Raw genomic sequence first — 6,135 nt, forward strand, 5'->3', positions numbered from 1 at the left:
AGGTTTCAGAGGTAGAGGAGTATCTCCCTCTAAACCAAGAGAAATGTAGTGTGTCCTGCACTAAGGTCTGGCACAGTGTTTACTTGGGAGATGAGTAAGTCCACAACACTACTTTTAGACTAACATATTCATGACCTATATTACCAAACCATGTGAAGAAAGTAACAGCAGCCATTATGAACAGGATTCATACTTTATGCAAGTCTTGCCTTTGAATAAACTCCACTGTTAAACTGTTAAACTCTTTAATCCAAGGCTAATCAAGCCTATCATGTTCTTGTGTAGACTGACAGCAAGGGATCAAGCCAGATTGCAGGAGCTGGATATTACCCTTGTCTTGAACACTGTAGATGTCAAGACGACAAGCCTGCAACGCTTCTTCAGAAAAATGAGCCAGGAAGAAAGAGTTGATACAGGGGCTAGATATTATCAAGGCATGAACATACCACGGTGTCTCAGCCATAAAAACTGGTTTGACCTGAGACACTTCTTTGTCCCAGCAGCAGAATTCATCCACCAGGCCATTAGCAATGAAAAGAGTAAGAATTGAAGTACACTCCATTTATCATCAGTGTTCTACACTGTGTGCTGTGTGAGTTTGAGTTGAGTGTATTTCTGTTTTTATTTTCCCAGATATGTTGCTGATCCACGGCTTGCAGGACCTCAGTCACCCCATCACACTGTTTCTGGCATATTTAATGATTCACCAGAACATAAAGGTGGAGGATGCCATTGGACATCTGGTCCAAATTAAGGTCTGTGATGACCGTAACAGTCCTTAATGCAAATCTCCAGCGGCAGAAACATCTAAATGCCACTCAGTCCCAGGGAGATATTATAAACAGTAGTGTAATGAACAGAAGCATTTGTTCTAAAAAATGTGCACTAAAATAAATTGTGCAATGAAAATTATTATTATTATTATTTTTAAAGGTTGTCCTGTGGTTATAACTCTTTTAGTGGCTGTAAGAGGAAAATTGATTTAAATGCTTTCATATGTAACCTAATTTTCTGGTTTCTGTGTTGAGAGTTATTAAGTGTTAAATATATTTTAATATATTAAATATATTTTTATGTTTTATTAATTTAATTTTGTTAAAGATATAACATGGCATGGCATGTTGAACATGGCATGATTTTTGGAGCCAGATGGGCTGGTTTGAGTATTTCTGTAATTGCTGATCTCCTGGGATTTTCACGCACAACAGTCTCTAGAGTTTACTCAGAATTGTGCCAAAAAAAGAAAACATCCAGTAAGCGGTAGTTCTGTGGACGGAAATGCCATGTTGATGAGAGAAGTCAATGGAGAATGGCCAGACTGGTTTGAGTTGACAGAAAGGCTACGGTAACTCAGATAACCCCTCTGTACAATTATAGTGAGCAGAATGGCATCTCAGATTGCACAACACATCGAACCTTGAGGCAGATGGGCAACAAGAGCAGAAGACCACGTCGGGTTCCACTGATGAATTTCGATTTCTGCTGAGGTACACAGATGGTAGCCCACTGCAGCCTCAGCTTTCTGTTCTTGGTTGACAAAAGTGGAACCTGATGTGGTCTTCTGCTCTTGTAGCCCATGCTCTTGTCCCATAATTAAGATCTTAATTAGAGCGCTGTAGAGTCGCTAATAAAGCATAAAGCCAACTCAAACATTTAAAGATTATTTAATTTGTATAAAGAATTTAATTTCAGCAGATCTTGCTCTTGTTTGACTTGCCATTGTTGTTACTGGAAGTTAGTTTTCCCTGCGACAGCCATCCACATAAGCGAGAAACGCAGAAGTGTGAAAAGGCTAATTGGTTTTCCAATATCTTCCATTAATACCAGTGCGCCGTCCCGGGCTAAATAGTCTCTGGTTAAAGTCTTCGAAGGGAATAGGGCTTAAGGATGATCACTTCTGAATGGAACTCATCCACAAACACACTTGGTAATCAGAGCTGGAGCAGGACAGCATCTCAATGTCACAGGTAAGAAAAATAAACATGAAATTTGTTCATCTGAATATTTGTACTGAACTACTCCCTGAGCGTTTCGACTTTTTCGTTTTTCACATTATTGCCAGTATTGTCAAAAGCAGTGGTAGCAAAATAGCACTCTCACACGACAAACGGACAAATGTTGTGAATTATATTTCATGGCACCTATTTCAGTGATTTCCTTGAAAGGTAATAGTTTCCTGCATGTCATTTCATAAAGCACCTTTAACACACAGAGAAAGAGCACACTTCTTACCTTCCCAAAAGAAAAACAAATTTGTTGCCTATCAACAGCTTCAGCACTCTAATGCAGGGTTCACACATTCTACGTGTGCGGGGCATGAGCGGCGTGTTTTCGTTTCGGCACCCATATTAACAGATTACACCATTCCCACTGCAAGCGTGAGTCAAGAGGCGACGCGTTCCAGAAGCTGAGCTCAGCAGCTCTGGGTGCAGTACAACAATAAAATAATCAGGAGATGAGATCACGTGACGCCATGCAAGGGGCAGACGTGTGAGCAACGAGCTCTGCGCACTTTGCTAAATTTTTAATTATTTTCATGTTATAATCTGGTGAATTTTGATACACCCAGTTACACATTTGCTCTTTGATGCAAAGCATGGCAAAGAAGTCAAAATCCTCGGGCTCTGGATACATTAAAAGACACTTACATGTTCAGGATGAAAGCCCCGACAGGCCTACAGACCGGGGACTCGATTTGGATGGCGCGGCGGGAGAAGGAATCCAGCGTCTGTTGTCCAGCATGTCGGTGATGTTGATGAAGATTCTTGCTGACTTGGAGGATCTTGCTGTAATACGTCGATCAATTACGGTGATGGAAACAAAATTCTCTGAGTTAGTTACAAGAGTGACTGATGTTGAGAAACGAATCGATTTTTTGGAATCTTCGGAGAGGGAATTAACCGCTAATCCGCCCGCGACCAAAGTTGATTTGGAACATCTCCTTGAAAAGCTTGAAGATCTTGAGAATAGAAGCCGCAGGAATAATATTCGAATTGTTGGAATTCCTGAGCATGAGGAGGGCAGAGATATGGTGAAATTCCTAGAGGAGCTTTTCCCTAGTCTGCTTGACATAACAGGCCACAAGCTGGAAATCGAGCGAGCTCACAGAGTCCCAGCTCACAGATTTGCTGAGGGAGACAGGCCCCGACTGATTCTGGCCAGATTTCTGAGATCATCTGATAAAGATCTTGTGTTGCGCCAGGCGAGGAGCAAAGGGAAGCTTTCTTGGAAGAACCATAATATTTTCTTGTTCCCGGACTTTGCGAACTCGACAAGAGAGAAATGCGATCGGTTCAAGGAATGTAAGAAACTCTTACATCGGCGAAAGATTACTTTTGCTCTAATGTTTCCGGCCAAACTGAGAATAGAAATGAAGGTCGGTCGCAAAGTATTTACATGTCCAAATGAGGCAATGTCTTTTATTGAATCAATGTCTGAGTAAACCATTGGATGTTTCTCATGTGAGTGGGTCTACTCGCTGTATTTACTCTTGAGGAAGCTGGGCGTCATTTTGGTTTCTTTTTTCTTTTTGCGCTGGCTCCGCCTAGCGGCCGGAGCTTGTTTTGTGAATAACACTTTTCCTTAAAGAAATTTTGCATTGAAGTTCCCGGCCAGTTTGAGAGTGGACATTATGGATGACCGCAAAATATTTACATGCTCACACAAAGGATGTCTTTTATAAAGTTGACGTATTATGTAAGTCATGGTATATACTTTTATGCGGCCTCAGAGTGAATTGACTCGACCACCCGGGGAACCCAAGTTTTGTTTCTTTTTGTGTTGGTTCCGCCTAGCGGCTGGAGCTTGTTCTATTGAATAACACTACTTTGGAACAGCTGTGGATTAATCTGTTCCTTCTTCGTGCTTATTCCTCCTGCTGGCTGTAGTTTGTTTTGTTGAGTTTTTTTTTTTTTTTACGGGATATTGGAATGAATACGTCATCCGCTGAACTCATAACAGCTGGCTCACTGAACATTCGTTTGTCTGTCCGAGGAATCTGAACAGTTTTATATTGGCTGGAATTTGTTTTGTGGAAGATCACACCTTTGAGACAGTTCTGTGAATTAATCTACATGTCCTTTGTGTTCATTCTTCCTATTTGCTGGGTTTATTTTACAAAGTATTTTCTGTTATGTAATTTTGCCTCACAAATTTGTGAGGCAAAATTTAGCAATCCGATGGCAAAGTTGTTGTGGGGGCTCGTGGGCGTTCATGGACCTTTTGAGTTTAAAGGGATTGTCACCGGTTGGCACTTTCATGCGCGGGGTTAATGCGCACGTTTTTCTTTTTTCTGTTTGTATTGTTCGGGGGGAAGTTCGGGGGTTTGATTGATTCACTAATGGGGAATGTGGTCTGTATAGTTTTGTTTTTGACACACAATTTATTTTTCTACTTTATCAAAATGTCAAATGTTAATATAAGTGTACTATCTCTCTCCACATGGAATGTAAATGGGTTGGGGCACCCCATAAAAAGAAGGAATGTTATTACTTTTCTTAAACGTAAGAAATATGATATAGTGTTTCTTCAAGAAACACATCTCTCCCCGCAGGAAGCTGAAAAATTTGGGAAGATATGGGGTGGACATTTTTTTGTAGTGCTGGCTCAAGTAAGAGCAAGGGAGTCATTATATTGGTAAATAAACATCTACCATTCAAATGTCTCAAACAGATTAAAGATAAATTAGGAAGAGTATTTATTGTTTTAGCTGAAATTCAAGGGCAAAGGTTGATTTTGGCTAATATTTACACACCTAATGCTGATGATCAGGGCTTTTTAATAGATCTTGAAGGGATGTTGCAAACCGCTGGCACCCCTCATGATATAATATTGGGAGGAGACTTTAATCTTTTGATGGACTCAGTCCTTGATCACAGTGAAGCAAAAGTGTGCAAGCCCCCTAGAGCAACATTGACGCTTCACAGGATGTGTAAAAACTTAGTCTTACAGATATTTGGAGACTTTTGAACCCATCTGGTAGGGACTTTAAATTTTTTTCATCAGTCCATAAGATTTATGTCAGCTGACCTGGAGGGCGATAGATGACAACAACATGTATTTTTGTGGGTTGCATTGTAGAATTAACACTGATGCATTGTAGAGTAGTACACTGATGCCTCATGACCTTTTCCAAAAGCCGCAATCACCTCTCCCAAAGCATCTGCCTCCTTAGGGGGATGTGTGCTACTCCCAAAAATAGTACAAAGCAGGTGGCGCAGTTGGAAATACCTATAAAACTGAGGTCTGGGGATCCCAAAATGTTGGACCAAGTTTTCAAACGATCTCAACACACCACTTTCATATAGGTCACCGAGTGTAGCAACCCCCCTCACAATCCACTCTGGCCAGCAGAAAGGAGACTTGCCAATGCACAGTCTTGGGTTCTGCCATATGCTCGAGGTAACATTTAAATAAGTGTCCAATTTAAACAATCTGGACACTTTAGTCCATACCGAGTGTAAATGCGAAATAACTGGGTGTAACTTAACTTTTCCAAAAATTTCCGATGACTCCAGATAATCGATCCGTTTCTCAACATCTGCCACTCTTGTGACCAACTCAGAGAATTTTGTTTCCATTGCCATAATCGATCGACGTATTACAGCGAGATCCTCCAAGTCAGCAACAACCTTCGTCAGCATCACCGAGATGTTGGACAGTTGATGCTGAATTTCTTCTCCCGACGTGCTTCCCAAATCGAGGCCCCGGCTCGCAGGCCTGTCAGAGTCCTCAGCTTGAACACGTAAGTGACTTTTAATGTCTCCAGAGTCTGAGGATTTTGACTTCTTTGCCATGTTTACCTCAAAGAGCAAATATGTAACTGGGTATATCGAATCTCACCGGTTATAACATGAAAATAATAAAAAATCTTGCAAAGTGCGCAGAGCTAGTCGCTCACATGTCTGCTTCTCACATGGCGTCACGTGACCCCCCAATGGAAATTATTTACTGTTAGAACAGTAAAAAAGCTTTTGTACCTCTTTAAAGCATAATTCCTCATTAAAGCAGTGATCTGATGACAAAATAAGGTAAGAGCCAAAATATTGTTATTGATATCGGCCTATATTTTTTCTGTGAAAATCAAATCGGCCAAAAATATTTATAACTTTTTACAACAATTTTTATAATACTATT

This window comes from Myxocyprinus asiaticus, chromosome 35 (genome assembly GCF_019703515.2).
Source record: "Myxocyprinus asiaticus isolate MX2 ecotype Aquarium Trade chromosome 35, UBuf_Myxa_2, whole genome shotgun sequence".
Classification (NCBI taxonomy): Eukaryota; Metazoa; Chordata; class Actinopteri; order Cypriniformes; family Catostomidae; genus Myxocyprinus; species Myxocyprinus asiaticus.